At 40.4% G+C, this 16,143-nt stretch overlaps 52 non-coding genes and 3 pseudogenes across 52 annotated transcripts; all 55 read left to right on the plus strand.

Annotated features, from left to right (window-relative positions):
• Positions 1–165: 165 nt before the first annotated feature.
• Positions 166–283, plus strand: LOC121206984 (5S ribosomal RNA). Its single transcript, XR_005902152.1, has one exon. It is a non-coding gene; the product is annotated as a 5S ribosomal RNA (ribosomal RNA).
• A 177-nt stretch (positions 284–460) lies between these two features.
• On the plus strand, positions 461–579 carry LOC121207140 (5S ribosomal RNA). The gene has a single exon (XR_005902274.1). It is a non-coding gene; the product is annotated as a 5S ribosomal RNA (ribosomal RNA).
• Positions 580–753: 174 nt separating this feature from the next.
• On the plus strand, positions 754–872 carry LOC121207152 (5S ribosomal RNA). Its single transcript, XR_005902276.1, has one exon. It is a non-coding gene; the product is annotated as a 5S ribosomal RNA (ribosomal RNA).
• Positions 873–1,048: 176 nt separating this feature from the next.
• LOC121207034 (5S ribosomal RNA) lies at positions 1,049–1,166 on the plus strand. The gene has a single exon (XR_005902192.1). It is a non-coding gene; the product is annotated as a 5S ribosomal RNA (ribosomal RNA).
• A 175-nt stretch (positions 1,167–1,341) lies between these two features.
• LOC121207028 (5S ribosomal RNA) lies at positions 1,342–1,459 on the plus strand. Its single transcript, XR_005902187.1, has one exon. It is a non-coding gene; the product is annotated as a 5S ribosomal RNA (ribosomal RNA).
• A 175-nt stretch (positions 1,460–1,634) lies between these two features.
• LOC121207029 (5S ribosomal RNA) lies at positions 1,635–1,752 on the plus strand. The gene has a single exon (XR_005902188.1). It is a non-coding gene; the product is annotated as a 5S ribosomal RNA (ribosomal RNA).
• Positions 1,753–1,928: 176 nt separating this feature from the next.
• On the plus strand, positions 1,929–2,047 carry LOC121207164 (5S ribosomal RNA). Its single transcript, XR_005902278.1, has one exon. It is a non-coding gene; the product is annotated as a 5S ribosomal RNA (ribosomal RNA).
• Positions 2,048–2,223: 176 nt separating this feature from the next.
• LOC121206991 (5S ribosomal RNA) lies at positions 2,224–2,341 on the plus strand. Its single transcript, XR_005902158.1, has one exon. It is a non-coding gene; the product is annotated as a 5S ribosomal RNA (ribosomal RNA).
• Positions 2,342–2,517: 176 nt separating this feature from the next.
• On the plus strand, positions 2,518–2,635 carry LOC121206788 (5S ribosomal RNA). Its single transcript, XR_005901961.1, has one exon. It is a non-coding gene; the product is annotated as a 5S ribosomal RNA (ribosomal RNA).
• Positions 2,636–2,810: 175 nt separating this feature from the next.
• Positions 2,811–2,928, plus strand: LOC121207398 (5S ribosomal RNA). The gene has a single exon (XR_005902488.1). It is a non-coding gene; the product is annotated as a 5S ribosomal RNA (ribosomal RNA).
• A 175-nt stretch (positions 2,929–3,103) lies between these two features.
• LOC121207177 (5S ribosomal RNA) lies at positions 3,104–3,222 on the plus strand. The gene has a single exon (XR_005902280.1). It is a non-coding gene; the product is annotated as a 5S ribosomal RNA (ribosomal RNA).
• Positions 3,223–3,396: 174 nt separating this feature from the next.
• LOC121207189 (5S ribosomal RNA) lies at positions 3,397–3,515 on the plus strand. Its single transcript, XR_005902282.1, has one exon. It is a non-coding gene; the product is annotated as a 5S ribosomal RNA (ribosomal RNA).
• A 175-nt stretch (positions 3,516–3,690) lies between these two features.
• Positions 3,691–3,809, plus strand: LOC121207191 (5S ribosomal RNA). Its single transcript, XR_005902283.1, has one exon. It is a non-coding gene; the product is annotated as a 5S ribosomal RNA (ribosomal RNA).
• Positions 3,810–3,985: 176 nt separating this feature from the next.
• Positions 3,986–4,104, plus strand: LOC121207192 (5S ribosomal RNA). The gene has a single exon (XR_005902284.1). It is a non-coding gene; the product is annotated as a 5S ribosomal RNA (ribosomal RNA).
• Positions 4,105–4,279: 175 nt separating this feature from the next.
• Positions 4,280–4,397, plus strand: LOC121207410 (5S ribosomal RNA). The gene has a single exon (XR_005902500.1). It is a non-coding gene; the product is annotated as a 5S ribosomal RNA (ribosomal RNA).
• A 177-nt stretch (positions 4,398–4,574) lies between these two features.
• Positions 4,575–4,693, plus strand: LOC121207203 (5S ribosomal RNA). The gene has a single exon (XR_005902295.1). It is a non-coding gene; the product is annotated as a 5S ribosomal RNA (ribosomal RNA).
• Positions 4,694–4,867: 174 nt separating this feature from the next.
• LOC121207422 (5S ribosomal RNA) lies at positions 4,868–4,985 on the plus strand. The gene has a single exon (XR_005902512.1). It is a non-coding gene; the product is annotated as a 5S ribosomal RNA (ribosomal RNA).
• Positions 4,986–5,161: 176 nt separating this feature from the next.
• On the plus strand, positions 5,162–5,280 carry LOC121207215 (5S ribosomal RNA). Its single transcript, XR_005902309.1, has one exon. It is a non-coding gene; the product is annotated as a 5S ribosomal RNA (ribosomal RNA).
• A 176-nt stretch (positions 5,281–5,456) lies between these two features.
• Positions 5,457–5,575, plus strand: LOC121207227 (5S ribosomal RNA). The gene has a single exon (XR_005902321.1). It is a non-coding gene; the product is annotated as a 5S ribosomal RNA (ribosomal RNA).
• Positions 5,576–5,751: 176 nt separating this feature from the next.
• LOC121207031 (5S ribosomal RNA) lies at positions 5,752–5,869 on the plus strand. The gene has a single exon (XR_005902190.1). It is a non-coding gene; the product is annotated as a 5S ribosomal RNA (ribosomal RNA).
• Positions 5,870–6,044: 175 nt separating this feature from the next.
• Positions 6,045–6,162, plus strand: LOC121207434 (5S ribosomal RNA). Its single transcript, XR_005902524.1, has one exon. It is a non-coding gene; the product is annotated as a 5S ribosomal RNA (ribosomal RNA).
• Positions 6,163–6,338: 176 nt separating this feature from the next.
• LOC121207075 (5S ribosomal RNA) lies at positions 6,339–6,455 on the plus strand. Its single transcript, XR_005902231.1, has one exon. It is a non-coding gene; the product is annotated as a 5S ribosomal RNA (ribosomal RNA).
• Positions 6,456–6,630: 175 nt separating this feature from the next.
• LOC121207446 (5S ribosomal RNA) lies at positions 6,631–6,748 on the plus strand. The gene has a single exon (XR_005902537.1). It is a non-coding gene; the product is annotated as a 5S ribosomal RNA (ribosomal RNA).
• Positions 6,749–6,925: 177 nt separating this feature from the next.
• On the plus strand, positions 6,926–7,043 carry LOC121207459 (5S ribosomal RNA). The gene has a single exon (XR_005902550.1). It is a non-coding gene; the product is annotated as a 5S ribosomal RNA (ribosomal RNA).
• Positions 7,044–7,219: 176 nt separating this feature from the next.
• Positions 7,220–7,337, plus strand: LOC121207472 (5S ribosomal RNA). Its single transcript, XR_005902562.1, has one exon. It is a non-coding gene; the product is annotated as a 5S ribosomal RNA (ribosomal RNA).
• Positions 7,338–7,513: 176 nt separating this feature from the next.
• Positions 7,514–7,631, plus strand: LOC121207484 (5S ribosomal RNA). The gene has a single exon (XR_005902574.1). It is a non-coding gene; the product is annotated as a 5S ribosomal RNA (ribosomal RNA).
• Positions 7,632–7,804: 173 nt separating this feature from the next.
• Positions 7,805–7,920, plus strand: LOC121207126 (uncharacterized; annotated as a pseudogene).
• A 176-nt stretch (positions 7,921–8,096) lies between these two features.
• Positions 8,097–8,213, plus strand: LOC121207065 (5S ribosomal RNA). Its single transcript, XR_005902222.1, has one exon. It is a non-coding gene; the product is annotated as a 5S ribosomal RNA (ribosomal RNA).
• A 172-nt stretch (positions 8,214–8,385) lies between these two features.
• LOC121207238 (5S ribosomal RNA) lies at positions 8,386–8,504 on the plus strand. The gene has a single exon (XR_005902330.1). It is a non-coding gene; the product is annotated as a 5S ribosomal RNA (ribosomal RNA).
• Positions 8,505–8,679: 175 nt separating this feature from the next.
• On the plus strand, positions 8,680–8,796 carry LOC121207061 (5S ribosomal RNA). Its single transcript, XR_005902218.1, has one exon. It is a non-coding gene; the product is annotated as a 5S ribosomal RNA (ribosomal RNA).
• Positions 8,797–8,969: 173 nt separating this feature from the next.
• Positions 8,970–9,086, plus strand: LOC121207068 (5S ribosomal RNA). Its single transcript, XR_005902224.1, has one exon. It is a non-coding gene; the product is annotated as a 5S ribosomal RNA (ribosomal RNA).
• Positions 9,087–9,260: 174 nt separating this feature from the next.
• LOC121207020 (5S ribosomal RNA) lies at positions 9,261–9,378 on the plus strand. The gene has a single exon (XR_005902179.1). It is a non-coding gene; the product is annotated as a 5S ribosomal RNA (ribosomal RNA).
• Positions 9,379–9,548: 170 nt separating this feature from the next.
• LOC121207070 (5S ribosomal RNA) lies at positions 9,549–9,665 on the plus strand. The gene has a single exon (XR_005902226.1). It is a non-coding gene; the product is annotated as a 5S ribosomal RNA (ribosomal RNA).
• Positions 9,666–9,836: 171 nt separating this feature from the next.
• LOC121207287 (5S ribosomal RNA) lies at positions 9,837–9,955 on the plus strand. The gene has a single exon (XR_005902378.1). It is a non-coding gene; the product is annotated as a 5S ribosomal RNA (ribosomal RNA).
• A 168-nt stretch (positions 9,956–10,123) lies between these two features.
• On the plus strand, positions 10,124–10,237 carry LOC121207158 (uncharacterized; annotated as a pseudogene).
• A 174-nt stretch (positions 10,238–10,411) lies between these two features.
• Positions 10,412–10,524, plus strand: LOC121207151 (uncharacterized; annotated as a pseudogene).
• Positions 10,525–10,693: 169 nt separating this feature from the next.
• LOC121207250 (5S ribosomal RNA) lies at positions 10,694–10,812 on the plus strand. The gene has a single exon (XR_005902342.1). It is a non-coding gene; the product is annotated as a 5S ribosomal RNA (ribosomal RNA).
• Positions 10,813–10,988: 176 nt separating this feature from the next.
• LOC121207016 (5S ribosomal RNA) lies at positions 10,989–11,107 on the plus strand. Its single transcript, XR_005902174.1, has one exon. It is a non-coding gene; the product is annotated as a 5S ribosomal RNA (ribosomal RNA).
• A 176-nt stretch (positions 11,108–11,283) lies between these two features.
• On the plus strand, positions 11,284–11,402 carry LOC121207076 (5S ribosomal RNA). The gene has a single exon (XR_005902232.1). It is a non-coding gene; the product is annotated as a 5S ribosomal RNA (ribosomal RNA).
• A 177-nt stretch (positions 11,403–11,579) lies between these two features.
• LOC121207053 (5S ribosomal RNA) lies at positions 11,580–11,699 on the plus strand. The gene has a single exon (XR_005902210.1). It is a non-coding gene; the product is annotated as a 5S ribosomal RNA (ribosomal RNA).
• A 176-nt stretch (positions 11,700–11,875) lies between these two features.
• Positions 11,876–11,994, plus strand: LOC121207057 (5S ribosomal RNA). The gene has a single exon (XR_005902213.1). It is a non-coding gene; the product is annotated as a 5S ribosomal RNA (ribosomal RNA).
• A 176-nt stretch (positions 11,995–12,170) lies between these two features.
• On the plus strand, positions 12,171–12,289 carry LOC121207059 (5S ribosomal RNA). The gene has a single exon (XR_005902215.1). It is a non-coding gene; the product is annotated as a 5S ribosomal RNA (ribosomal RNA).
• A 177-nt stretch (positions 12,290–12,466) lies between these two features.
• On the plus strand, positions 12,467–12,585 carry LOC121207060 (5S ribosomal RNA). Its single transcript, XR_005902216.1, has one exon. It is a non-coding gene; the product is annotated as a 5S ribosomal RNA (ribosomal RNA).
• A 176-nt stretch (positions 12,586–12,761) lies between these two features.
• Positions 12,762–12,880, plus strand: LOC121207090 (5S ribosomal RNA). Its single transcript, XR_005902245.1, has one exon. It is a non-coding gene; the product is annotated as a 5S ribosomal RNA (ribosomal RNA).
• Positions 12,881–13,056: 176 nt separating this feature from the next.
• On the plus strand, positions 13,057–13,175 carry LOC121207003 (5S ribosomal RNA). Its single transcript, XR_005902170.1, has one exon. It is a non-coding gene; the product is annotated as a 5S ribosomal RNA (ribosomal RNA).
• Positions 13,176–13,351: 176 nt separating this feature from the next.
• LOC121207045 (5S ribosomal RNA) lies at positions 13,352–13,470 on the plus strand. The gene has a single exon (XR_005902202.1). It is a non-coding gene; the product is annotated as a 5S ribosomal RNA (ribosomal RNA).
• Positions 13,471–13,647: 177 nt separating this feature from the next.
• Positions 13,648–13,765, plus strand: LOC121207069 (5S ribosomal RNA). Its single transcript, XR_005902225.1, has one exon. It is a non-coding gene; the product is annotated as a 5S ribosomal RNA (ribosomal RNA).
• A 173-nt stretch (positions 13,766–13,938) lies between these two features.
• On the plus strand, positions 13,939–14,057 carry LOC121207097 (5S ribosomal RNA). Its single transcript, XR_005902253.1, has one exon. It is a non-coding gene; the product is annotated as a 5S ribosomal RNA (ribosomal RNA).
• A 177-nt stretch (positions 14,058–14,234) lies between these two features.
• Positions 14,235–14,353, plus strand: LOC121207087 (5S ribosomal RNA). The gene has a single exon (XR_005902243.1). It is a non-coding gene; the product is annotated as a 5S ribosomal RNA (ribosomal RNA).
• A 178-nt stretch (positions 14,354–14,531) lies between these two features.
• Positions 14,532–14,650, plus strand: LOC121207262 (5S ribosomal RNA). Its single transcript, XR_005902354.1, has one exon. It is a non-coding gene; the product is annotated as a 5S ribosomal RNA (ribosomal RNA).
• Positions 14,651–14,828: 178 nt separating this feature from the next.
• On the plus strand, positions 14,829–14,946 carry LOC121207093 (5S ribosomal RNA). The gene has a single exon (XR_005902248.1). It is a non-coding gene; the product is annotated as a 5S ribosomal RNA (ribosomal RNA).
• Positions 14,947–15,123: 177 nt separating this feature from the next.
• On the plus strand, positions 15,124–15,242 carry LOC121207073 (5S ribosomal RNA). The gene has a single exon (XR_005902229.1). It is a non-coding gene; the product is annotated as a 5S ribosomal RNA (ribosomal RNA).
• Positions 15,243–15,419: 177 nt separating this feature from the next.
• On the plus strand, positions 15,420–15,538 carry LOC121207049 (5S ribosomal RNA). Its single transcript, XR_005902206.1, has one exon. It is a non-coding gene; the product is annotated as a 5S ribosomal RNA (ribosomal RNA).
• Positions 15,539–15,714: 176 nt separating this feature from the next.
• LOC121207094 (5S ribosomal RNA) lies at positions 15,715–15,833 on the plus strand. The gene has a single exon (XR_005902250.1). It is a non-coding gene; the product is annotated as a 5S ribosomal RNA (ribosomal RNA).
• A 175-nt stretch (positions 15,834–16,008) lies between these two features.
• Positions 16,009–16,127, plus strand: LOC121207037 (5S ribosomal RNA). Its single transcript, XR_005902195.1, has one exon. It is a non-coding gene; the product is annotated as a 5S ribosomal RNA (ribosomal RNA).
• Positions 16,128–16,143: the final 16 nt, after the last annotated feature.

Below are 16,143 nucleotides of genomic sequence, written 5' to 3' on the forward strand. Positions count from 1 at the left end.
ATCTCATTAAATTTTTTTCTATTTTTTTATATCTCATCGTTTAACTAATTAGTTATTTACGGAATAAATCACTCGGAACGTTATTTGGTCGTATTTAAATTCAAATTCGAGGCTCAAGCGCGATCAGGGGTAGCCTTTATATAAATAGAATGCGCAAGAATTGACGGGTGCGATCATACCAGCACTAATGCACCGGATCCCATCAGAACTCCGCAGTTAAGCGTGCTTGGCGAGAGTAGTACTAGGATGGGTGACCTCCTGGGAAGTCCTCGTGTTGCACCCCTCCAATTTTATATCTCATTAAATTTTTTTTCTATTTTTTTATATCTCATCGTTTAACTAATTAGTTATTTACGGAATAAATCACTCGGAACGTTATTTGGTCGTATTTAAATTCAAATTCGAGGCTCAAGCGCGATCAGGGGTAGCCTTTATATAAATAGAATGCGCAAGAATTGACGGGTGCGATCATACCAGCACTAATGCACCGGATCCCATCAGAACTCCGCAGTTAAGCGTGCTTGGGCGAGAGTAGTACTAGGATGGGTGACCTCCTGGGAAGTCCTCGTGTTGCACCCCTCCAATTTTATATCTCATTAATTTTTTTCTATTTTTTTATATCTCATCGTTTAACTAATTAGTTATTTACGGAATAAATCACTCGAACGTTATTTGGTCGTATTTAAATTCAAATTCGAGGCTCAAGCGCGATCAGGGGTAGCCTTTATATAAATAGAATGCGCAAGAATTGACGGGTGCGATCATACCAGCACTAATGCACCGGATCCCATCAGAACTCCGCAGTTAAGCGTGCTTGGGCGAGAGTAGTACTAGGATGGGTGACCTCCTGGGAAGTCCTCGTGTTGCACCCCTCCAATTTTATATCTCATTAAATTTTTTTCTATTTTTTTATATCTCATCGTTTAACTAATTAGTTATTTACGGAATAAATCACTCGAAACGTTATTTGGTCGTATTTAAATTCAAATTCGAGGCTCAAGCGCGATCAGGGGTAGCCTTTATATAAATAGAATGCGCAAGAATTGACGGGTGCGATCATACCAGCACTAATGCACCGGATCCCATCAGAACTCGCAGTTAAGCGTGCTTGGGCGAGAGTAGTACTAGGATGGGTGACCTCCTGGGAAGTCCTCGTGTTGCACCCTCCAATTTTATATCTCATTAAATTTTTTTCTATTTTTTTATATCTCATCGTTTAACTAATTAGTTATTTACGGAATAAATCACTCGGAACGTTATTTGGTCGTATTTAAATTCAAATTCGAGGCTCAAGCGCGATCAGGGGTAGCCTTTATATAAATAGAATGCGCAAGAATTGACGGGTGCGATCATACCAGCACTAATGCACCGGATCCCATCAGAACTCGCAGTTAAGCGTGCTTGGGCGAGAGTAGTACTAGGATGGGTGACCTCCTGGGAAGTCCTCGTGTTGCACCCCTCCAATTTTATATCTCATTAAATTTTTTTCTATTTTTTTATATCTCATCGTTTAACTAATTAGTTATTTACGGAATAAATCACTCGAACGTTATTTGGTCGTATTTAAATTCAAATTCGAGGCTCAAGCGCGATCAGGGGTAGCCTTTATATAAATAGAATGCGCAAGAATTGACGGGTGCGATCATACCAGCACTAATGCACCGGATCCCATCAGAACTCGCAGTTAAGCGTGCTTGGGCGAGAGTAGTACTAGGATGGGTGACCTCCTGGGAAGTCCTCGTGTTGCACCCCTCCAATTTTATATCTCATTAATTTTTTTTCTATTTTTTTATATCTCATCGTTTAACTAATTAGTTATTTACGGAATAAATCACTCGGAACGTTATTTGGTCGTATTTAAATTCAAATTCGAGGCTCAAGCGCGATCAGGGGTAGCCTTTATATAAATAGAATGCGCAAGAATTGACGGGTGCGATCATACCAGCACTAATGCACCGGATCCCATCAGAACTCCGCAGTTAAGCGTGCTTGGGCGAGAGTAGTACTAGGATGGGTGACCTCCTGGGAAGTCCTCGTGTTGCACCCCTCCAATTTTATATCTCATTAAATTTTTTTCTATTTTTTTATATCTCATCGTTTAACTAATTAGTTATTTACGGAATAAATCACTCGGAACGTTATTTGGTCGTATTTAAATTCAAATTCGAGGCTCAAGCGCGATCAGGGGTAGCCTTTATATAAATAGAATGCGCAAGAATTGACGGGTGCGATCATACCAGCACTAATGCACCGGATCCCATCAGAACTCCGCAGTTAAGCGTGCTTGGCGAGAGTAGTACTAGGATGGGTGACCTCCTGGGAAGTCCTCGTGTTGCACCCCTCCAATTTTATATCTCATTAAATTTTTTTCTATTTTTTTATATCTCATCGTTTAACTAATTAGTTATTTACGGAATAAATCACTCGGAACGTTATTTGGTCGTATTTAAATTCAAATTCGAGGCTCAAGCGCGATCAGGGGTAGCCTTTATATAAATAGAATGCGCAAGAATTGACGGGTGCGATCATACCAGCACTAATGCACCGGATCCATCAGAACTCCGCAGTTAAGCGTGCTTGGGCGAGAGTAGTACTAGGATGGGTGACCTCCTGGGAAGTCCTCGTGTTGCACCCCTCCAATTTTATATCTCATTAATTTTTTTCTATTTTTTTATATCTCATCGTTTAACTAATTAGTTATTTACGGAATAAATCACTCGGAACGTTATTTGGTCGTATTTAAATTCAAATTCGAGGCTCAAGCGCGATCAGGGGTAGCCTTTATATAAATAGAATGCGCAAGAATTGACGGGTGCGATCATACCAGCACTAATGCACCGGATCCCATCAGAACTCCGCAGTTAAGCGTGCTTGGGCGAGAGTAGTACTAGGATGGGTGACCTCCTGGAAGTCCTCGTGTTGCACCCCTCCAATTTTATATCTCATTAAATTTTTTTCTATTTTTTTATATCTCATCGTTTAACTAATTAGTTATTTACGGAATAAATCACTCGAACGTTATTTGGTCGTATTTAAATTCAAATTCGAGGCTCAAGCGCGATCAGGGGTAGCCTTTATATAAATAGAATGCGCAAGAATTGACGGGTGCGATCATACCAGCACTAATGCACCGGATCCCATCAGAACTCCGCAGTTAAGCGTGCTTGGGCGAGAGTAGTACTAGGATGGGTGACCTCCTGGGAAGTCCTCGTGTTGCACCCCTCCAATTTTATATCTCATTAATTTTTTTCTATTTTTTTATATCTCATCGTTTAACTAATTAGTTATTTACGGAATAAATCACTCGAACGTTATTTGGTCGTATTTAAATTCAAATTCGAGGCTCAAGCGCGATCAGGGGTAGCCTTTATATAAATAGAATGCGCAAGAATTGACGGGTGCGATCATACCAGCACTAATGCACCGGATCCCATCAGAACTCCGCAGTTAAGCGTGCTTGGGCGAGAGTAGTACTAGGATGGGTGACCTCCTGGGAAGTCCTCGTGTTGCACCCCTCCAATTTTATATCTCATTAAATTTTTTTCTATTTTTTTATATCTCATCGTTTAACTAATTAGTTATTTACGGAATAAATCACTCGAACGTTATTTGGTCGTATTTAAATTCAAATTCGAGGCTCAAGCGCGATCAGGGGTAGCCTTTATATAAATAGAATGCGCAAGAATTGACGGGTGCGATCATACCAGCACTAATGCACCGGATCCCATCAGAACTCCGCAGTTAAGCGTGCTTGGGCGAGAGTAGTACTAGGATGGGTGACCTCCTGGGAAGTCCTCGTGTTGCACCCCTCCAATTTTATATCTCATTAAATTTTTTTTCTATTTTTTTATATCTCATCGTTTAACTAATTAGTTATTTACGGAATAAATCACTCGAACGTTATTTGGTCGTATTTAAATTCAAATTCGAGGCTCAAGCGCGATCAGGGGTAGCCTTTATATAAATAGAATGCGCAAGAATTGACGGGTGCGATCATACCAGCACTAATGCACCGGATCCCATCAGAACTCCGCAGTTAAGCGTGCTTGGGCGAGAGTAGTACTAGGATGGGTGACCTCCTGGGAAGTCCTCGTGTTGCACCCCTCCAATTTTATATCTCATTAATTTTTTTCTATTTTTTTATATCTCATCGTTTAACTAATTAGTTATTTACGGAATAAATCACTCGGAACGTTATTTGGTCGTATTTAAATTCAAATTCGAGGCTCAAGCGCGATCAGGGGTAGCCTTTATATAAATAGAATGCGCAAGAATTGACGGGTGCGATCATACCAGCACTAATGCACCGGATCCCATCAGAACTCCGCAGTTAAGCGTGCTTGGGCGAGAGTAGTACTAGGATGGGTGACCTCCTGGAAGTCCTCGTGTTGCACCCCTCCAATTTTATATCTCATTAAATTTTTTTTCTATTTTTTTATATCTCATCGTTTAACTAATTAGTTATTTACGGAATAAATCACTCGGAACGTTATTTGGTCGTATTTAAATTCAAATTCGAGGCTCAAGCGCGATCAGGGGTAGCCTTTATATAAATAGAATGCGCAAGAATTGACGGGTGCGATCATACCAGCACTAATGCACCGGATCCCATCAGAACTCCGCAGTTAAGCGTGCTTGGGCGAGAGTAGTACTAGGATGGGTGACCTCCTGGGAAGTCCTCGTGTTGCACCCCTCCAATTTTATATCTCATTAATTTTTTTCTATTTTTTTATATCTCATCGTTTAACTAATTAGTTATTTACGGAATAAATCACTCGAACGTTATTTGGTCGTATTTAAATTCAAATTCGAGGCTCAAGCGCGATCAGGGGTAGCCTTTATATAAATAGAATGCGCAAGAATTGACGGGTGCGATCATACCAGCACTAATGCACCGGATCCCATCAGAACTCCGCAGTTAAGCGTGCTTGGGCGAGAGTAGTACTAGGATGGGTGACCTCCTGGAAGTCCTCGTGTTGCACCCCTCCAATTTTATATCTCATTAAATTTTTTTCTATTTTTTTATATCTCATCGTTTAACTAATTAGTTATTTACGGAATAAATCACTCGGAACGTTATTTGGTCGTATTTAAATTCAAATTCGAGGCTCAAGCGCGATCAGGGGTAGCCTTTATATAAATAGAATGCGCAAGAATTGACGGGTGCGATCATACCAGCACTAATGCACCGGATCCCATCAGAACTCCGCAGTTAAGCGTGCTTGGGCGAGAGTAGTACTAGGATGGGTGACCTCCTGGGAAGTCCTCGTGTTGCACCCCTCCAATTTTATATCTCATTAAATTTTTTTCTATTTTTTTTATATCTCATCGTTTAACTAATTAGTTATTTACGGAATAAATCACTCGAACGTTATTTGGTCGTATTTAAATTCAAATTCGAGGCTCAAGCGCGATCAGGGGTAGCCTTTATATAAATAGAATGCGCAAGAATTGACGGGTGCGATCATACCAGCACTAATGCACCGGATCCCATCAGAACTCCGCAGTTAAGCGTGCTTGGGCGAGAGTAGTACTAGGATGGGTGACCTCCTGGGAAGTCCTCGTGTTGCACCCCTCCAATTTTATATCTCATTAAATTTTTTTCTATTTTTTTATATCTCATCGTTTAACTAATTAGTTATTTACGGAATAAATCACTCGGAACGTTATTTGGTCGTATTTAAATTCAAATTCGAGGCTCAAGCGCGATCAGGGGTAGCCTTTATATAAATAGAATGCGCAAGAATTGACGGGTGCGATCATACCAGCACTAATGCACCGGATCCCATCAGAACTCGCAGTTAAGCGTGCTTGGGCGAGAGTAGTACTAGGATGGGTGACCTCCTGGGAAGTCCTCGTGTTGCACCCCTCCAATTTTATATCTCATTAAATTTTTTTCTATTTTTTTATATCTCATCGTTTAACTAATTAGTTATTTACGGAATAAATCACTCGAACGTTATTTGGTCGTATTTAAATTCAAATTCGAGGCTCAAGCGCGATCAGGGGTAGCCTTTATATAAATAGAATGCGCAAGAATTGACGGGTGCGATCATACCAGCACTAATGCACCGGATCCCATCAGAACTCCGCAGTTAAGCGTGCTTGGGCGAGAGTAGTACTAGGATGGGTGACCTCCTGGAAGTCCTCGTGTTGCACCCCTCCAATTTTATATCTCATTAAATTTTTTTTCTATTTTTTTATATCTCATCGTTTAACTAATTAGTTATTTACGGAATAAATCACTCGAACGTTATTTGGTCGTATTTAAATTCAAATTCGAGGCTCAAGCGCGATCAGGGGTAGCCTTTATATAAATAGAATGCGCAAGAATTGACGGGTGCGATCATACCAGCACTAATGCACCGGATCCATCAGAACTCCGCAGTTAAGCGTGCTTGGCGAGAGTAGTACTAGGATGGGTGACCTCCTGGGAAGTCCTCGTGTTGCACCCCTCCAATTTTATATCTCATTAAATTTTTTTCTATTTTTTTATATCTCATCGTTTAACTAATTAGTTATTTACGGAATAAATCACTCGAACGTTATTTGGTCGTATTTAAATTCAAATTCGAGGCTCAAGCGCGATCAGGGGTAGCCTTTATATAAATAGAATGCGCAAGAATTGACGGGTGCGATCATACCAGCACTAATGCACCGGATCCCATCAGAACTCCGCAGTTAAGCGTGCTTGGGCGAGAGTAGTACTAGGATGGGTGACCTCCTGGAAGTCCTCGTGTTGCACCCCTCCAATTTTATATCTCATTAAATTTTTTTTCTATTTTTTTATATCTCATCGTTTAACTAATTAGTTATTTACGGAATAAATCACTCGGAACGTTATTTGGTCGTATTTAAATTCAAATTCGAGGCTCAAGCGCGATCAGGGGTAGCCTTTATATAAATAGAATGCGCAAGAATTGACGGGTGCGATCATACCAGCACTAATGCACCGGATCCCATCAGAACTCCGCAGTTAAGCGTGCTTGGGCGAGAGTAGTACTAGGATGGGTGACCTCCTGGAAGTCCTCGTGTTGCACCCCTCCAATTTTATATCTCATTAATTTTTTTTCTATTTTTTTATATCTCATCGTTTAACTAATTAGTTATTTACGGAATAAATCACCCGGAACGTTATTTGGTCGTATTTAAATTCAAATTCGAGGCTCAAGCGCGATCAGGGGTAGCCTTTATATAAATAGAATGCGCAAGAATTGACGGGTGCGATCATACCAGCACTAATGCACCGGATCCCATCAGAACTCCGCAGTTAAGCGTGCTTGGGCGAGAGTAGTACTAGGATGGGTGACCTCCTGGAAGTCCTCGTGTTGCACCCCTCCAATTTTATATCTCATTAATTTTTTTTCTATTTTTTTATATCTCATCGTTTAACTAATTAGTTATTTACGGAATAAATCACTCGGAACGTTATTTGGTCGTATTTAAATTCAAATTCGAGGCTCAAGCGCGATCAGGGGTAGCCTTTATATAAATAGAATGCGCAAGAATTGACGGGTGCGATCATACCAGCACTAATGCACCGGATCCCATCAGAACTCCGCAGTTAAGCGTGCTTGGGCGAGAGTAGTACTAGGATGGGTGACCTCCTGGAAGTCCTCGTGTTGCACCCCTCCAATTTTATATCTCATTAAATTTTTTTCTATTTTTTTATATCTCATCGTTTAACTAATTAGTTATTTACGGAATAAATCACTCGAACGTTATTTGGTCGTATTAAATTCAAATTCGAGGCTCAAGCGCGATCAGGGGTAGCCTTTATATAAATAGAATGCGCAAGAATTGACGGTGCGATCATACCAGCACTAATGCACCGGATCCCATCAGAACTCGCAGTTAGCGTGCTTGGGCGAGAGTAGTACTAGGATGGGTGACCTCCTGGAAGTCCTCGTGTTGCACCCCTCCAATTTTATATCTCATTAAATTTTTTTCTATTTTTTTATATCTCATCGTTTAACTAATTAGTTATTTACGGAATAAATCACTCGGAACGTTATTTGGTCGTATTTAAATTCAAATTCGAGGCTCAAGCGCGATCAGGGGTAGCCTTTATATAAATAGAATGCGCAAGAATTGACGGGTGCGATCATACCAGCACTAATGCACCGGATCCCATCAGAACTCGCAGTTAAGCGTGCTTGGGCGAGAGTAGTACTAGGATGGGTGACCTCCTGGAAGTCCTCGTGTTGCACCCCTCCAATTTTATATCTCATTAATTTTTTTTCTATTTTTTTATATCTCATCGTTTAACTAATTAGTTATTTACGGAATAAATCACCGAACGTTATTTGGTCGTATTTAAATTCAAATTCGAGGCTCAAGCGCGATCAGGGGTAGCCTTTATATAAAGAATGCGCAAGAATTGACGGGTGCGATCATACCAGCACTAATGCACCGGATCCCATCAGAACTCCGCAGTTAAGCGTGCTTGGGCGAGAGTAGTACTAGGATGGGTGACCTCCTGGGAAGTCCTCGTGTTGCACCCCTCCAATTTTATATCTCATTAAATTTTTTTCTATTTTTTTATATCTCATCGTTTAACTAATTAGTTATTTACGGAATAAATCACTCGAACGTTATTTGGTCGTATTTAAATTCAAATTCGAGGCTCAAGCGCGATCAGGGGTAGCCTTTATATAAATAGAATGCGCAAGAATTGACGGGTGCGATCATACCAGCACTAATGCACCGGATCCATCAGAACTCCGCAGTTAAGCGTGCTTGGGCGAGAGTAGTACTAGGATGGGTGACTCCTGGGAAGTCCTCGTGTTGCACCCCTCCAATTTTATTCTCATTAATTTTTTTTCTATTTTTTTATATCTCATCGTTTAACTAATTAGTTATTTACGGAATAAATCACTCGGAACGTTATTTGGTCGATTTAAATTCAAATTCGAGGCTCAAGCGCGATCAGGGTAGCCTTTATATAAATAGAATGCGCAAGAATTGACGGGTGCGATCATACCAGCACTAATGCACCGGATCCCATCAGAACTCGCAGTTAAGCGTGCTTGGGCGAGAGTAGTACTAGGATGGGTGACCTCCTGGAAGTCCTCGTGTTGCACCCCTCCAATTTTATATCTCATTAATTTTTTTCTATTTTTTTATATCTCATCGTTTAACTAATTAGTTATTTACGGAATAAATCACTCGAACGTTATTTGGTCGTATTTAAATTCAAATTCGAGGCTCAAGCGCGATCAGGGGTAGCCTTTATATAAATAGAATGCGCAAGAATTGACGGGTGCGATCATACCAGCACTAATGCACCGGATCCCATCAGAACTCCGCAGTTAAGCGGCTTGGGCGAGAGTAGTACTAGGATGGGTGACCTCCTGGGAAGTCCTCGTGTTGCACCCCTCCAATTTTATATCTCATTAATTTTTTTCTATTTTTTATATCTCATCGTTTAACTAATTAGTTATTTACGAATAAATCACTCGAACGTTATTTGGTCGTATTTAAATTCAAATTCGAGGCTCAAGCGCGATCAGGGTAGCCTTTATATAAATAGAATGCGCAAGAATTGACGGTGGATCATACCAGCACTAATGCACCGGATCCCATCAGAACTCCGCAGTTAAGCGTGCTTGGGCGAGAGTAGTACTAGGATGGGTGACCTCCTGGGAAGTCTCGTGTTGCACCCTCCAATTTTATATCTCATTAATTTTTTTCTATTTTTTTATATCTCATCGTTTAACTAATTAGTTATTTACGGAATAAATCACTCGAACGTTATTTGGTCGTATTTAAATTCAAATTCGAGGCTCAAGCGCGATCAGGGGTAGCCTTTATATAAATAGAAGCGCAAGAATTGACGGTGCGATCATACCAGCACTAATGCACCGGATCCCATCAGAACTCCGCAGTTAAGCGTGCTTGGGCGAGAGTAGTACTAGGATGGGTGACCTCCTGGGAAGTCCTCGTGTTGCACCCCTCCAATTTTATATCTATTAATTTTTTTCTATTTTTTTATATCTCATGTTTAACTAATTAGTTATTTACGGAATAAATCACTCGAACGTTATTTGGTCGTATTTAAATTCAAATTGAGGCTCAAGCGGATCAGGGTAGCCTTTATATAAATAGAATGCGCAAGAATTGACGGTGCGATCATACCAGCACTAATGCACCGGATCCCATCAGAACTCGCAGTTAAGCGTGCTTGGCGAGAGAGTACTAGGATGGGTGACCTCTGGAAGTCCTCGTGTTGCACCCCTCCAATTTTATATCTCATTAATTTTTTTTCTATTTTTTTATATCTCATCGTTTAACTAATTAGTTATTTAGGAATAAATCACTCGGAACGTTATTTGGTCGTATTTAAATTCAAATTGAGGCTCAAGCGCGATCAGGGGTAGCCTTTATATAAATAGAATGCGCAAGAATTGACGGGTGCGATCATACCAGCATAATGCACCGGATCCCATCAGACTCCAGTTAAGCGTGCTTGGGCGAGAGTAGTACTAGGATGGGTGACCTCCTGGGAATCTCGTGTTGCACCCTCCAATTTTATATCTCATTAATTTTTTTCTATTTTTTTATATCTCATCGTTTAACTAATTATATTTACGGAATAAATCACTCGGAACGTTATTTGGTCGTATTAAATTAAATTCGAGGCTCAAGCGCGATAGTGGTAGCCTTTATATAAACAGAATGCGCAAGAATTGACGGGTGCGATCATACCAGCACTAATGCACCGGATCCCATCAGAACTCCGCAGTTAAGCGTGCTTGGGCGAGAGTAGTACTAGGATGGGTGACCTCCTGGGAAGTCCTCGTGTTGCACCCCTCCAATTTTATATCTCATTAAATTTTTTTCTATTTTTTTATATCTCATCGTATAACTAATTAGTTATTTACGGAATAAATCACTCGAAACGTTATTTGGTAGTATTTAAATTCAAATTCGAGGCACAAGCGCGATCAGGGGTAGCCTTTATATAAATAGAATACGCAAGAATTGACGGGTGCGATCATACCAGCACTAATGCACCGGATCCTATCAGAACTCCGCAGTTAAGCGTGCTTGGGCGAGAGTAGTACTAGGATGGGTGAACTCCTGGGAAGTCCTCGTGTTGCACCCCTCCAATTTTATGTCTCATTAATTTTTTTTCTATTTTTTTATATCTCATCGTTTAACTAATTAGTTATTTACGGAATAAATCACTCGGAACGTTATTTGGTCGAATTTAAATTCAAATTCGAGGCTCAAGCGCGATCAGTGGTAGCCTTTAGATAAATAGAATACGCAAGAATTGACGGGTGTGATCATACCAAGACTAATGCACCAAATCCCATCAGAACTCTGCAGTTAAACGTGCTTGGGCGAGAGTAGTACTAGGATGGGTGACCTCCTGGGAAGTCCTCGTGTTGCACCCCTCCAATTTTATATCTAATTAAATTTTTTTACTATTTTTTTATATCTCATTGTTTAACCAATTAGTTATTTACGGAATAAATCACTCGAAACGTTATTTGGTCGTATTTAAATTCAAATTAGAGGCTCAAGCGTGATCAGGGGTAGCCTTTATATAAATAGAATGCGCAACAATTGACGGGTGTGATCATACCAGCACTAATGCACCGGATCCCATCAGAACTCCGCAGTTAAGCGAGCTTGGGCAGAGAGTAGTACTAGGATGGGTGACCTCCTGGGAAGTCCTCGTGTTGCACCCCTCCAATTTTATGTCTCATTAAGTTTTTTTCTATTTTTTTATATCTCATCGTTTAACTAATTAGTTATTTACAGAATAAATCACCCGGAACGTTATTTGGTCGTATTTAAATTCAAATTCGAGGCTCAAGCGCGATCAGTGGTAGCCTTTATATAAATAGAATGCGCAAGAATTGACGGGAGCGATCATACCAGCACTAATGCACCGGATCCCATCAGAACTCCGCAGTTAAGCGTGCATGGGCGAGAGTAGTACTAGGATAGGTGACCTCCTGGGAAGTGCATGTCTTGCACCCCTCCAATTTTATATCTCATTATATTTTTTTTCTATTTTTTTATATCTCATCGTTTCACTAATTAGTTATTTACGGAATAAATCACCTAGAACGCTATTTGGCCGTATTTAAATTCAAATTCGAGGCTCAAGCGCGATCAGGGGCAGCCTTTATATAAAAAGAACGCGCAAGAATTGACGGTATGATCATACCAGCACTAATGCACCGGATCCCATCAGAACTCCGCAATTAAGGGTGCTTGGGCGAGAGTAGTACTAGGATGGGTGACCTCCTGGGAAGTCCTCGTGTTGCACCCCTCCAATTTTATATCTTATTAAATTTTTCTTCTATTTTTTTATATCTCATTGTTTAAAAAATTAGTTATTTACGGAATAAATCACTCGAAACGTTATTTGGTCGTATTTAAATTCAAATTCGAGGCTCAAGCGCGATCAGGGGTAGCCTTTATATAAATAGAATACGCAAGAATTGACGGGTGCGATCATACCATCACTAATGCACCGGATCCCATCAGAACTCCGCAGTGAAGCGTGTTTGGGCGAGAATAGTATTTGGATGGGTGACCTCCTGGGAAGTCGTCGTGTTGCACCCCTCCAATTTTATATCTCATTAAATTTTTTTTCTATTTTTTTATATCTCATCGTTTAAATAATTTTTTATTTACGGAATAAATCACTCGGAACGTTATTTAGTCGTATTTAAATTCAAATTCGAGGCTCAAGCCGATCAGGGGTAGCCTTTATATAAATAGAATGCGCAAGAATTGACGGGTGCGATCATACCAGCACTAATGCACTGGATCCCATCAAAACTCCGCAGTCAAGTGTGCTTGGGAGAGAGTATTACTTGGATGGGTGACCTCCTGGGAAGTCCTCGTGTTGCACCCCTCCAATTGTATATCTCATGAAATTTTTTTCTATTTTTTTATATCTCATCGTTTAACTAATTAGTTATGTACGGAATAAATCACTCGAAACGTTATTTGGCCGTATTTAAATTCAAATTCGAGGCTCAAGCGCGATCAGGGGTGGCCTTTATATAAATAGAATGCGCAAGAATTGACGGGTGCGATCATACTAGCACTAATGCACCGGACCCCATCAGAACTCCACAGTTAAGCGTGCTTGGGCGAGAGTAGTACTAGGGTGGGTGACCTCCTGGGAAGTTCTCGTGTTGCACCCCTCCAATTTTATATCTCATTAAATTTTTTTTCTATTTTTTTATATCTCATCGTTTAACTAATTAGTTATTTACGGAATAAATCACTCGGAACGTTATTTGTTCGTATTTAAATTCAAATCGAGGCTCAAGCGCGATTAGGGGTAGCCTTTATATAAATAGAATGCGCAAGAGTTGACGGGTGCGATCATACCATCACTAATGCACCGGATCCCATCAGAACTCCGCAGTTAAGCGTGCTTGGGCGAGAGTAGTATTAGGATGGGTGACCTCCTGGGAAGTTGTCGTGTTGCACCCCTCCAATTTTATTTCTCATTAAATTTTTTTCTATTTTGTTTATATCTCATCGTTTAACTAATTAGTTATTTACGGAATAAATTACTTGAAACGTTATTTGGTCGTATTCAAATTCAAATTCGAGGCTCAAGCGCGATCAGGGGTAGCCTTTATATAAATAGAATGCGCAAGAATTGACGGGTGCGATCATACTAGCACTAATGCACCGGACCCAATCAGAACTCCACAGTTAAGCGTGCTTGGGCGAGAGTAGTACTAGGGTGGGTGACCTCCTGGGAAGTCTCGTGTTGCACCCCTCAATTTTATATCTCATTAATTTTTTTTCTATTTTTTATATCTCATCGTTTAACTAATTAGTTATTTACGGAATAAATCACTCGGAACGTTATTTGTTCGTATTTAAATTCAAATCGAGGCTCAAGCGCGATTAGGGGTAGCCTTTATATAAATAGAATGCGCAAGAGTTGACGGGTGCGATCATACCATCACTAATGCACCGGATCCCATCAGAACTTCACAGTGAAGCGTGCTTGGGCGAGAGTAGTATTAGGACGGGTGACCTCCTGGGAAGTTGTCGTGTTGCACCCCTCCAATTTTATATCTCATTAAATTTTTTTCTATTTTTTTTATATCCCATCATTTAACTAATTAGTTATTTACGGAATAAATTACTTAAAACGTTATTTGGTCGTATTCAAATTCAAATTCGAGGCTCAAGCGCGATCAGGGGTAGCCTTTATAAAAATAGAATGCACAAGAATTGACGGGTGCGATCATACTAGCACTAATGCACCGGATCCCATCAGAACTCCGCAGTGAAGCGTGCTTGGGCGAGAGTAGCACTAGGATGGGAGCCCTCCTATGAAGTCCTCGTGTTGCACCTCTCCAATTTTATATCTCATTAAATTTTTTTTCTATTTTTTTTATATCTCGTCGTTTAACTAATTAGTTATTTACGGAATAAATCACTCGAAACGTCATTTGGTCGTATTTAAATTCAAATTCGTGGCTCAAGCGCGATCAGGGGTAGCCTTTATGTAAATAGAATGTGCAAGAATTGACAGGTGCGATCATACCGGCACTAATGCACCGGATCCCATCAGAACTCCGCAGTTAAGCGTGCTTGGGCGAGAGTAGTACTAGGATGGGTGACCTCCTGGGAAGTCCTCGTGTTGCACCCCTCCAATTTTATATCTCATTAAATTTTTTTTCTATTTTTTTTATATCTCATCGTTTAACTAATTAGTTATTTACGGAATAAATCACTCGAAACGTTACTTGGTCGTATTTAAATTCAAATTCAAGGCTCAAGCGCGATCAGGGGTAGCCTTTATATAAATAGAATGCGCAAGAATTGACAGGTGCGATCATACCAGCAGTAATGCACCGGATCCCATCAGAACTCCGTAGTTCAGCGTGCTAGGGCGAGAGTAGTACTAGGATGGGTGACTCTTAGGAAGTCCTCGTGTTGCACCCCTCCAATTTTATATCTCATTAAATTTTTTTCTATTTTTTTTATATCTCATCATTTAACTAATTTGTTATTTACGGAATAAATCCCTCGGAACGTTATTTAGTCGTATTTAAATTCAAATTCGAGGCTCAAGCGCGATCAGGGGTAGCCTTTATAGAAATAGAATGCGCAAGAATTGACGAGTGCGATCGTACCAGCACTAATGCACCGGATCCGATCAGAACTTCGTGGTTAAGCGTGCTTGGGCGAGAGTAGTACTAGGATGGGTGACCTCCTGGGAAGTCCTCGTGTTGCACCCCTCCAATTTTATATCTCATGAAATTTTTTTCTATATTTTTTATATCTCATCGTTTAACTAATTAGTTATTTACGGAATAAATCACTCGAAACGTTATTTGGTCGTATTTAAATTCAAATTCGAGGCTCAAGCGCGATCAGGGGTAGTGTATATATAAATATAATACGCAAGAATTGACGGGTGCGATCATACCAGCACTAGTGCACCGGATCCCATCAGAACTCCGCAGTTAAGCGTGCTTGGGCGAGAGTAGTACTAGGATGGGTGAACTCCTCGGAAGTACTCGTGTTGCACCCCTCCAATTTTATATCTCATTAAATTTTTTTTCTATTTTTTTTATCTCATCGTTTAACATATAAGTTATTTACGGAATAAATCACTCGAAACGTTATTTGTTCATATTTAAATTCAAATTCGAGGCTCAAGCGCGATCAGGGGTAGCCTTTATATAAATAGAATGCGTAGGAATTGACGGGTGCGATCATACCAGCACTAATGCACCGGATCCGATTAGAACTCCGCAGTCTAGCGTGCTTGGGCGAGAGTAGTACTAGGATGGGTGAACTCCTCGGAAGTACTCGTGTTGCACCCCTCCAATTTTATATCTCATTAATTTTTTTCTTTTTTTTTATATCTCATCGTTTAACATATTAGTTATTTACGGAAAAAATCACTCGAAACGTTATTTGGTCATATTTAAATTCAAATTCGAGGCTCAAGCGCGATCAGGGGTAGCCTTTATATAAATAGAATGCGTAGGAATTGACGGGTGCGATCATACCAGCACTAATGCACCGGATTCGATTAGAACTCCGCAGTCAAGCGTGCTTGGGCGAGAGTAGTACTAGGATGGGTGACCTCTTGGGAAGTCCTCGTGTTGCACCCCTACAATTTTTTTCTAT

Source organism: Gossypium hirsutum, chromosome A09 (genome assembly GCF_007990345.1).
Source record: "Gossypium hirsutum isolate 1008001.06 chromosome A09, Gossypium_hirsutum_v2.1, whole genome shotgun sequence".
Classification (NCBI taxonomy): Eukaryota; Viridiplantae; Streptophyta; class Magnoliopsida; order Malvales; family Malvaceae; genus Gossypium; species Gossypium hirsutum.